We start from the raw sequence: 12,820 nt of genomic DNA on the forward strand, positions 1-12,820 counted from the left end.
AAATGTCATTTTTGGCACATTTAGCTTCACTTACCTATAGCTGTATGTGGATCTTGTGTCGGGGGCTGGTCATCTTCCTCAGCCTGACTCTCTCCACTTTGTTCAGAATCACTGAACTCAATGTGCTCTGACAAAAATTGACCAAAGAATACATTAAAATTTTAGGTAAAACTGTATTATGAACAATGTTAAATGTTCAGCTTAATGAACAAGAAGTTGTTAATGTTATATTACACTAAGATGTAATATTTAACTAAGTAATGTTTTGCTAAATATCCTCAATGTTTCCAATTTACAAAACCTACAAAATATATCAAATGTCATTCTAAACCTAACTTTTAACAGTAATAACTTCAATCTCAATCTCTTCGAGAGTTTTCCCCTGAAGATTTGCAATGGACCCTTTCTCCATGGTAAGCAGGAGTTTTGATATTTTAGCCAGCTGGGTTGTAGCCTCTGGAAGTCTGTAGTATTCTCTATGGACTCGAATGTCATTGTCATGAGTTCAGGGTTCTGAGCACCACATTCATTTGCATAATTCCTTAAACTGTCCTGTCCTCTGTATGAAGTCAAACAGTGTGGCCTTGCAAACAAAAAAATGTTCTCCTCTGGAACTCCACATTCTTTCCTTTTGTTAATGAGGAGTGTCAATGACTCAACCATGTCCGGTGAAAGCAACACAGCAACTTTTCGCCCTCTTTTACCTCTAATTTCCACTCTGCTGAAATGCTTACAGAGTTTTTGTTCAAACTTTGTGAGGCCAACAGCAACATCCTTATGTAGGGGAGCTGTGTTCCTCTCAAGGAAGCTTGTAAGTTTCATTTTTGCTACTTCACCTCCACGTCTTCGGTTGAAGAGAATGACTTTTGCCAAAGTTGCTCTGCAGAGCTCCCCATAAACTTGTGATGATGGTCTTGTACCCAGGCTCTAAGATGCTACATCCGCTGTGTTTTCAAGATGTCGATGCAAACGTTGGACATCTTCAGTGAAAGGCAAGGTAGATGACTAAAATGAGCCTCATTCAATGTGGTCAAAGCAGTGTGTGAGACAAGTTCAGACCACTTTGATGTATACAGTTTCATAAAAGTCTGGGTTGACTTTCTCAGTTCACTGTCTCCTGCTATTAGAGCTCTGCAGTGTATAATTTCACATATTTTCTGCAGTGAGTGACCCAACTTCAGTGCAAGGCTTGGAGTTTTGTAGTAATGCTTTTCTTCATCAAACCCAGACACGTTCTTAACAGCTTGGATAACCAAATGAAAATTTGCAGGTCTTACAGCATCTTCAAGGTTATATATTGAAAATTATTTTCTGAGTGTCAGTAGAAGTCTACCAGCTTCACGAAGTTTCTGTCTAATATATTCCTATTCAGTAGAATCTTGACCATGTTTGTTGAAGAAGGACTGGGCAAGCTGAAGAATGCGGAAATCGCTGCGCACAGCAGCAAAAATTTCATCATCTTTCAATACAGTTAAGAACTTCCAAACACCTTGGGATATATGTTGATGCAGGGTTGACTCTGACATTGTGGCCAAAGAAAGGACTCTTCTTCTTCCTGGCTCTTCATTGGCTTCCACTACTTTTGAGGGACATTTTTGAACATGCCGCCAAAGATCCCTTTGAAGATACATGGCTTGGCAGTGCATGCAGTGCACATACTCTTTAACATCATACTTATTCTTAGGTTTGCGCCTAATTTTTAGTGATCCAGTCGCACTTGATATAACATCTTGATTGTGCTTATAGTTCCCTTTGTTCCTTATTTTCTCCAGCATTTTCTTCCGTTCTTTTGAGTGTTTTGGGAGAGCTAAAGCTTGAGCAACTTCAGCATTTGTTTTCTCATGGGTTGTTAAGTGACGGGTAATTTTTGACTGTGGTATCCCACAGATGTAGTAGTAGTTTTTCTTACTTTCTGAAGAGGATATCGTTGAAGATTGTACACAATGATCTTCCCCCTTTTCTTTGGTATTGCTTTTCTGAATGTCATCTTGAACTTTTCCTGATTCTTGTATTGGCTTGGCCTCCTTACAGATTTCCTGAAGCTGCTCTGTACAGTCTGTAGGACACAGCTCTTTATCTAAGAGTTTTTCTGGGCAGTCTTGGCTTTCTAGAATTTCTGGGTCAAGGGTGGAGCAGGAGAGTTCGACATCTGGCTCGTTGAGAAAACCAAGAAGAGTTTGTGATAAACTTTTGTCTGAGTTATCTGAATAACTGACAGAATCTGGTACATATTCTTCCTCTGATACTTCTTCACTTGAAGATGAACTAGGTTCTTCAGACACGTGATATTCAAAAAATATATATAATTACTACATTGAGCCTTTTGAACACAAATATTTAAGAGAAAGTTCTCCTGAACACTTACCAGGCATCCAAACTTCTTCTGATAGCATGATTTGTGCCAGAAGCAGGAACAAACTAGATACATAAAATTTTTAATTGGTACTATGGTTGTTTCAACACTACATTATAATCCAAGTTGAAGAATGAAATTGTGTTTTTAGAAAATAAGGGAAAATTTACATTGTGCTACCAAAAGATATTTGTTGCCCTTAAATAATGACAGTAATGGAAAAAAAAAAAGTAAATGTACATCCTCGTAATCAAAATGTAACACTTACCTTTGCACTGAAGACCAATCCATTTTAGAGCAGTGAACGGTCCAGTACACAAGGTGCATTTCTCAAGACTTGGTACTGCAGCAGAAACCAAGTCATGTTTACAGATCTGTGAGCAGCAAGAAAAACAAAAAAAAGAGCAACTGCAATTAGATTAGATCACAGAATTTAAGGGACTGATTTAAAGAGCAATGACGAATAATTCTTGCTTCAATCATCCACTTTAAGAGTTGGGCTTGGCAATATGTATTTTCAAGTAAAATCATGAAATGTGAAAAGTATCCGCAGCTGTTAGAAATCTTACTATGAAGGACAGAATGTACACACTGTCCTGAGTATTCAGTGTACCTGACCAGTACAGTTACTGTGAGAACTGTGTGTGTGTACAATATTTAGCCATACAAACCCACATCAGTAATCTTACTATGAAGGACAGAGTGTACACACTGTCCTGAGTATTCAGTGTACCTGACCAATACAGTCACTGTGAGAACTGTGTGTCTACAATATGTAGCCATACAAACCCACATCAGTAATCTTACTATGAAAGACAGAGTGTACACACTGTCCTGAGTATTCAGTGTACCTGACCAGTACAGTGACAGTGAGGACTGTGTATCTATGACATTTAATACTGACATGCAGAGAATGCAGTTTGTTAATGAAAAAATAATGCAGTACCAACAATCAATAAAAATCACCTGTTCATCTTGTCTGAGGCAGTCTGATGTCATGGCCACAGCAGAATTTTGGCAATCTTCCTCCATTGAAATCTTGTGAAGAAAAAACAAAAAAAACAGGAAAAAACAATCAGCATTTCAGATGAAAAAAAAAAAATAATAATAATAATATGTAGTCAGTTAACAAATCAATAATATATGCACAACAACACACTGAACCATGACTACATGACAACATAACAAATGTATTCAGCCTTTCACTAAGAAAATGAGGTAAATTCTTACTGCTGTGTCGATTTGACTCTTCAGATATTCTCCACATTCAAACTGTGTTCTCAGCATACACAGTTGTATGTTTGGACCACTCTGTTTAACATGACTAATTCTAAAGAAATGAAGCCTGTACTGGATGTAGCCCTCCTCAGATACAATGTTAGCTGGGATGTTCCCCATCTAGATTTGACTTTAAAATCTGACCTCATAACCAAGCTAGCAGGAGAGGACAACACCGCCTAGAACAAGGTTCTCTGGCAATGAATTTACCTGTTTAGTGTTTTCACAGGAGGAATCAGATGTTAAGGTCCTAGCAGCATGATTAGGATCTGTGGCACCCGAAACCTTGTGACAAGAAGAGCAAAAAAATAGGATGAAAACAATTTTAGCACCAAGGGCTGCACTTCGTGGTATGTATGAGTTTACAACCAGAGGCGTTCCAACCCACTGCAGAGGCCCTAGGCAAAGGAGTCCAGTGGGCCCTTTTCAGCAGGTGCCGAGTCATCCCATTCCATGGTCAATCGGCAATCATTTCAACATAATAATAAAACACACACACACATATTTAGATATATTAACAGGACATTTTTATTGTTAAATAACACATTAAATATTGAAATTTAGGTTTGATAAAGAGGACTTTTAGCCTTATTGACCAGGTGAAGGAGAATTTATTGCCTGACATTAATCAATCTGCTGACCTTGAGGGTGAGAGGTAACAAAGTACATTTACTCAAGTACTGTACAATTTTGAAGTATTTTCTTGAGTGTACTTCTATTATTAGTAGTATCTTGTACTACTTCTCACAAGTACATTACTCAACTCCATCTATTAGACAGCTTGTTGCTCTGAAGATCAGGGTTTATCAGTTTATATGATGCTTTATGGTTTTATTGACTCAGTTATTAAGCAGTTCAAATTATCTTTAGTTTAACTGCCTACAGCATAAAAAGCAGCACATCCTTAGATAATGACATTAACCCAGAAATATATTTGTCTTCTACTTTTGATACTATAAGTATATTTAGCAGATGTTCCATTTTTACTTGAATAAAATCTCTAAATCTCTGAATCACACTCTATCTTTCTTCAGTAATTGAAGAAAGAGGATGACCAAACCCATAGATTTCATCATCTGTCCTTACTTATTCTCCTTTTGTCTTCCTCTATGTATCCCTGTGTCAGTTTTAGTCTCCTACTGAACAGATGTGACACTGCTGAGGGCAGTACACAAAAATCAATTTAGGTATTTTATTGACATGAATATAAAAAAAAATATCAGAATAGTAAACACATAAGGCAAATATAGCTCCCCTTATTATACTATGAAACTTTGCTGTTCCATAGAGTTCAATGGGAACTTTATTCCACCTGAACATGAGCAGTCCGTGGCTTACAGAGAACCGGTTCCTGTGATAGGATGCAGCTGTGGTTCTTCCCCAGAGGGGCTCACCTCTTTGCTGCTGCTCTGGGCTCCATGCCTCTACACCTCCGCACCACAGGACTCAGCCGGAGCGGCAGGTTTATCTGCTGCAGCATTGTGCCGAACACCCCAACCGTGTTTGCGCCTGTGCGCGCCGACGCCTCCGCAAAGTCCGCATCCCACTCCCCCTCCGTGATCATGGCTTCCCCTGCCAGCAGCACACGACCCTCGGCCTCTGTCAGGTCTGCCTTGCTCCCCACCACGGGGATATCTGCAGCCCCGTATATCTAAGGCGCTGGTAATCATAACCATCTGTAAATTCAATGTGCCAATATCTTCTTAATCTCAGGTTCTTAATCTCAGTGGGATTTTTTTCCCCTGTTTAAATAAAGGTTGATGACATAAATAATAAATTGAAATGATCCTGACTGGAAACAAATGGCCCAGGGCTTAAAAAAGAAATTATTGATATGAACTTTAAGTCTACTGGACTTATCAGCAGCATTTGACACTGTCAATCATGATATCCTGTTATCCATACTCTGGAACATGGGCATCACAGGCCACGCACACTCCTGGTTTCAATCTTACCTTACTGGTCAGTCCTTCAGTGTGTCCTGGCTAGGGCACACATCAGCAGTTCACCGCCTCACCACGGGGGTCCCCCAAGGCTCTGTGTTGGGCCCCCTCCTTTTTGCCATATACACCACCTCACTCGGTCAGATCATCCACTCACACGGCTTCTCATATCATTGCTATGCTGATGATACCCAGCTCTATCTGTCATTCCCACCTGATGACTCCACAGTCTCAGTGCGGATCTCAGATTGTCTCTCTGACATATCTGCATGGATGAAAGCCCATCACCTTCAGCTGAACCTGTCCAAAACTGAACTGCTGGTCTTCCCAGCTAAGCCAACCATACAGCAGGACATCTCCATCACTATTGACTCCATACCTCTGGCTCCTACCAGTGTAGTACGTAACTTGGGAGTCATGATTGATAATCAGTTGACCTTCACGGATCATGTTGCCTCTGTCACCCGATCATGCCGTTTCACTCTGTTCAACCTAAGAAAGATCAGGCCATACCTAACCGAACAGGCCACCCAGCTCCTGGTGCAGACTATGGTTATCTCCCGTCTTGACTACTGCAATGCTCTTCTAACGGGCCTCCCAGCTTGTGCTGTCAAACCACTACAAATGGTCCAGAATGCAGCAGCGCGTCTGGTCTTCAATCAGCCTAAAAGGGCACATGTCACCCCCTTACTCATTGAGTTACACTGGCTACCCATAGCTGCCCGCATCAAATCCAAATCTTTAATCCTAGCCTACAAAATTCTCAGTGGGTCTGCTCCTGTCTACTTAGGTGCACTAATAAAAGCTTATGTCGCCCCACGACCACTCCGCTCATCTGGGGAACGTAGTCTGGTGGTCCCCAGACCTTGTACAAGACAATCCAGGCTCTTTTCATGGGTCATTCCACGTTGGTGGAACGCTCTACCAAGTGCTACAAGAACAGAGTCATCCCTGCCTATCTTCAAGAAGCTCCTGAAGACCCAGCTCTTCCGAGAGCACCTCCTATCCTAGCACTTTCAAACATTCCATTTTAAATATTCTAATAAGGTTTTTCCCAGGATAACCATAGATTCTTTTACGATTATCTCTGGACCTGCTGCGGTGGTCCGGCCTCTTCCCTGCCCTCATCATCACCACTCACTTATCCTCAACCGCCTCCATGTGTCTCCCCCTACTCCCCCCTTCTCCCCCTCTCCCCCAGTCTCTATCTCTATCGCTCTCTCTTTTTCCCCTTCTGTACTCTCTCTCTTTAACCCCAACTGGTCGAGGCAGACGGCCATCCTCCAGGAGTCTGGGTCTGCTCGAGGTTTCTGCCTGTTAAAGGGAAGTTTTTCCTCGCCACTGTCACCAGTCACAAGTGTTTGCTCCTGGAGGATTCTGTTGGGTTTCTGTAAATTGACTTAGAGTCTGGTTTTGACCAACTCTATATATAAAATGTCAAGAGATAACTTTTTTGTGATCTGGCGCTATATAAATAAAATTTGATTGATTGAGTGATTTAATTGGTTTTCCCCTGTAAGTCGCTTTGGAAAAAAGCATCTGCCAAATGCGTAAACATAAACATAAACATAAAATTTTTTTTTTTTTATCATGGTAACTATTTTGATCAAATTGCTCAGACAGCAGCAGACTAAGGATTTACATAATGACAAGTGAGGAAAATGGCTTAACATGGTTTAGAGACAGACAGATGCCGAGTGAAGGGGAAAAAACAGTGACATGAAAAGTAGGTGGAGATCAGAAAAAAAGTCTTGCACAAAAGAATAAACTAGCAAAGAAACAAGATTTAGTGGCATGATAATTTAATCAAGCTCTAGTCAAGGGATGTTTGTTCCCTGTCTGTAAATACTTATCATGTGGAAGGTTTTGTGGTCTTTTCTGCTGACAAACAAATCCTGCTGCTTTACTTATCACTCTGACAGCTGAATCCCAGCAGGAAGCAGCATCTAATCAGGATAATTGGATTGAAGGAGCAGTAAGTGGACACAAGGAGGTTTAGACCTGTGATTTAAAGACAGAGAGGATAGGCGGGGTAGGGTGGAGAGACAGCTTGTCACAGGCCAATCTATGGTCCCAAACATTTTCAGAGAACATTTCTATATCCAAAGTTTATTTACACCGAAAGAAAACTAGAACCAGTCAAGAGTCCAGACTCATATCTAATCAGTCAAGACTTTGAGGGAATTAAAACTTTTAACATCCAGTTTCCAACTCCTCCATAAAGATACAACAACTAACAACTAACAAGGGGCCATCCACCCCGAACTCCCAGAGCACCCCCCACAGGATGCACCTGGGTACACGGTCCTAAGCCTTCTCCAAATCCACAAAACACATGTGGACTGGATGGGCGGGTCACATGTTGTTTCTGTGACGTGTCATTGTCAGCTGTTTTATCCTGGTTTGCTAGGCAACAGGGGTGATTATGCCTCCTACTGCCTGGCATCCAATGAAGGACAGCATCCCAGGTGTGGGATAAGGTGTAGGATCCCTCATCCCTGTTCATGGTCCTCGGGGCCCGTTTTCTGATATCTATGGCCTCCTTGAACCATCGGTGGTATTTGTTGGTTTCAGCGCGGATGACTACTGTTGATTTCGGAGTGGATGACTACAGGTTGTAGCCGAAACATGTCAAGGTAAAATTATTTAATTTATTTTTAATTTAACTTTTTCCATCTGTCTGACAAATCAGAAAAGGAAATCTGTAGAAGTTCTAGTAGACAGTATGAACCTAATTGGACTATTTATTTATTTGTTTGTTTAGTTTTTAGCTTAATTCTTTTCAGTTTGGTTTGGTTTTTAATCTTACAGTCCACTTAGGAGCCTACAAGTCACATTAAAACATGAACCTAAACATGTAATATTTTAACCTTAACATTTTTCATTTTCAGTCTACATTAACAATCTAAATGGACCAAAAAGATACAATAGAAAAAACGGTCAATAGCAATGAGTGTGATTTATATTCAGTGCAGTGGTTTGTTTTAGACAAAGAACGATACATGCTTTCTTGTCAGAGTCTCAAAAAGTCTCCAATAAGAGAGGAATTTTTATCTTGACCTGATACATGTATTTTTACATGTTTTGTGAGACTTTAAGTCTGTTTAGCCCCTTAAAAACGCCATTCTTTTGGAAGTTTCCTCACAGATAGGCCTTCACACCAGTAAATGTTCTGACTAATAATGTGATAAAGAAGCCGTTTCAGGCTCAGTAAAAAGTTGATCTATGATAGCTGTCAAACCCACCAGAGATAAAAGTTATCAAGTTTTTCATTAACAGTGGAGAGATTAGAAGTTTGAGTGTTACAACAGTTTAATGGTGTGTGTCTGTTCTTAACACACTACAGCTGTTACATGTAAAAAGTCTCACTCCTCACTTGAAACATACTTGTGTACTGATGACACACAAGATGTAACAACAGTGCGGGTGGCCCTGAGTTAACAAAGGATCATATGTACAAGTGGGTACTGTTGATCTGAGGGATGGAGCAGTGGGGGTTGGGAACCAGAGAACAGCCCAGACCAGTCATGTGGGATTGGGGCTGGGCAACTAAGGGAGTGAGGGGGAGCTTTAACATTCCTGTGTTACTGATCTGCGCTGCTTGACCTGCAAAGCCCTCCTTTAAGTTTTCATAAAGGAGTTTATATACACACTGCTATTGCAAACTAAGGCCATGTCCATACAAAGTCGCATCTTTTCCTATCTGATCTTTTTCTTTGTTGTCAAAAAAGTGCTCTGTAAACACAGAGTCATTTCAGGAAATATCTGTGTCCACACGAAACCACTGAAAACAACTGAAAAAAATGATGTAGTACTAATGCCAGGCCTGTATGTAGTATTGTAATGCTCTCACAAAAAACAGAGAAGACATGGAGCAAGCGCATAAAGCTTGCACGCTATATACAAATCATAGACTAATGAAGAAGAACAACAACAGCAACAACTCTCCACGGTAGATCCAAGGGCATGTAATGAATTTTGTTAGCTATGGTTGTGTGTAGCTTATTGTAATGAAAGAGTAGCCGAAGATTTTGATTCAACATGTCCAATAAGCTCAATAGCTGTTGTAGCATGAGCACTACTCTGTAGTCCGCCATTGTTATTGTTGTCCTCAAGTGGTGTCTTGCTTCCGGGGTGAAAGGTTAGAGAGGTGGGGCTATGACATCATCGTTTTAGAAAAGTTGAGGTTTGGTCGAACAGACGAACATGCAAAACCGACGTTTTCAAACTTATGCACTCTGGAACCCGGTTTCAAAAAGTTGCCGTTTCAGTGACTGAAAATGTTGGTTTCATGTGGATGAAAGGCCTATCCAATACAAAACTTTTGTGGATACAACTGAAACCGTCTTCATTTTGACAGGGCCTAAGATTGGAATTGTGATTATACTTTAACTTTATTCAACTGAACAACCATAAACCAGTCTCCTATGTAATATAGAGCTGCAGCTATTGATTATATTTGTAATCAATTAATCTATCGATTATTTTCCTCGATTCAAACGATTATTTGAATAGACGAAAAAGTACCATTTAAGTGTGCGCTGTTCAGCTTTGATTTCATTTTTTTGTCAAATATTCATGAAAGACCAGGCTTTGCACATGTCACATTCTTGGTATTCTGTGCAGTGATAATAAATATTCTACAAACCCCAGAAACTCAACCATGATGCCTTTATGATCACAAAGCAACTACTAACAGAAATTCATCAAGACTTGCTTTACTTTAATTCTTCAGTCCAAATTTATCCCACAAATTGTTTCGTCAATAGGCTTACTACTGACTAGCATGTAACATTTCTGTACAACTGGAACTGTAAGCTGAAGAAATGACTGTATACTGTGTATTTTAAGCATTTTATTATCATAGAAAAATTGAGATTAGGGTTCAGTACAACTTTGGAATCAAGACAGTCCCGGACCTCACTACCAGTAGGTTAAGGAAGCTCCACATTAGCCATCGGCCATTTTGTTTCCAGTAGTAGTTTGGCTATCGTTGCCAGAGGTGGCAAAACTACTCACATTCTGTACTTAAGTAGAAGTACAGCTACTTCTGTGAGAAAATACTCTCGTAAAAGTAGAAGTACTGATTCAACTCCTTAAGTAAAAGTAAAAAAGTACAACTTCTAAATTGTAATAAAGTACAAAAGTAAAACGTACAACTGCATTTTTTGCCATGAATGAAACAATACGTCAGTTATCGGTGCATCAGTTGCATCCATGTCTCCCCCTACTTCCCCCTACTTCCCCCTTCTCCCCCTTTCCCCCAGTTTCTGTCTCTGTCTGTCTGTCTCTGTCTCTGTCTCTCTTTTTCTCCTCCTTTACCCTCTCTCTTTCACCCCAACTGGTCAAGGCAGATGGGCATCCTCCAGGAGTTAGGGTCTGGTCCAGGTTTCTGCCTGTTAAAAGGAAAATTTTCCTCACCGCTCTCACCAGTCACAAGCATTTGCTCCTGGAGGATTCTGTTAGATTTCTGTAAATTGGCTTAGAGTCTGGTTTCAACTGACTCAATATGTAAAGTGCCATGGCATAACTTTTGTTATGATTTGGCACAACATAAATAAAATTGGATTGATTGATATGTATTTAACCAGACAAAATCATAAGAGTCTCAGTTTTCTAATCCCGCAGTGAATGGTACTGACCAGACTCCTGCACCGGCAGGTAACTTGCAAAAAACATGCAGGGACAGGTAAACAATAAAATTATAAGAATTTTCAAAGGTACAGGCATGGGTAAAATTAAACAAAATGCGGGCGGGTAGTGGGAAAGGAAGTGAAAAAATAAAAGAAGATTCATGGATGAAAATAATTTGCAGGACATTTAATGATCAGTGGTTCATCCACAGCAAGGTTTGTTTCATTTTGAAGTGAGCTTCACCTCTGTTTACATCCGGCCACAGACGTCACTGAGCAGCACACATTAGAGATTTATTGATGGCACGCATTTTAGCCAAAAACAAAGCCCTTAAAAGTGACTTACTGTGTAGGCAATGCGTTTTTTCATGGGCCGGGGTACTCAGTTTTTTGGGTACTCGCAGAAAAGTTTGGAAAAAGTGGACCCATGCAGGACTCTGGTACTGACCCTGTGTACAGCCTGTCCTCCTTCTCTCCTACACACTGATTTTCCCTCAGAAGCGACATTCATTTTATGGTACTGACCCTGTGCACAGCCTGTGCTCCTTCTCTCCTACACACTGATTTTCCCTCTGAAGCAACATTCATTTTACGTACTGTCACATCTGTTTGAAAAAGTAACAAACCTGTTCTGAGAATGTAAGGAGTATAAAGTACAGATATTTATGCAAAAATGTAGGGAGTACAAGTAAAAAGTTGCCAGAAAAATAAATACTCAAGTAAAGTACAGACACCTAAAAAATCTACTTAAGTACAGTAACAAAGTACTTATACTTTGTTACTTCCCACCTCTGATTGTCGCTTTAGGTTTTTGGAGTCTTAAGTGTTGAGACATCATGGGTGAGCTAAAGCTAAATGCGATCTTACTTCAACAAGCATGACGTAGCTCCATATTTGTGAAAATTATTCACTACAGCTACAGCTGAGCTGACATAAAAAACAATGTACTCTATTAGATAAATAGAAAAATATGTAAATAATATTTAAATCTAAATTTGTACAAATTTTTATATAAATAGCCGATTTCTTTTTTTCTCGATATTTCATGTTCATGTTTTCGCTCTGTCTTCTCTGCACCTTTTTTGTATTTTGCTGCTGTTAACAGTGAAATTTCCCCATGGTTGGATCAATAAAGTCTTATTTCATATTATAAACAGAATCTCTAAAAGTCCATCACAGCATGCAAGCAAGTTTTCATACAGACATGTAAATCAAAACCTGACAAGTATTCTACTCAATCAGAGATCTTAATAACTGAAAAAAAAAAAAAAAAAAAATCCAAGTTAGACTTATTAGAATGATGACTTATTAGATGACTTATAGAATAAAATGAATTAAACTGTAAGTACTCCTGGAAAATACACATATTTGCACAATGGCTTTAGAATTACTATTAATATCTTTTTAATGGATTTGATTGACTTTTTGAAGTCTATATGTTGGAGAGGTACAGGTATTTATTTCCTACAATCCCTGATCCTACCAAAAACTCAATCAGTCCATCAGAAATGTGACGTCATGAAACCTGAAATGTAAGATAACAGGAAGACTCGTCATGAATGAACTCTGCAGGGCACAACCACCTCAAACAGGATGGAGATATGAGCCTGAGA

This window comes from Sphaeramia orbicularis, chromosome 8 (genome assembly GCF_902148855.1).
Source record: "Sphaeramia orbicularis chromosome 8, fSphaOr1.1, whole genome shotgun sequence".
Lineage (NCBI taxonomy): Eukaryota > Metazoa > Chordata > Actinopteri > Kurtiformes > Apogonidae > Sphaeramia > Sphaeramia orbicularis.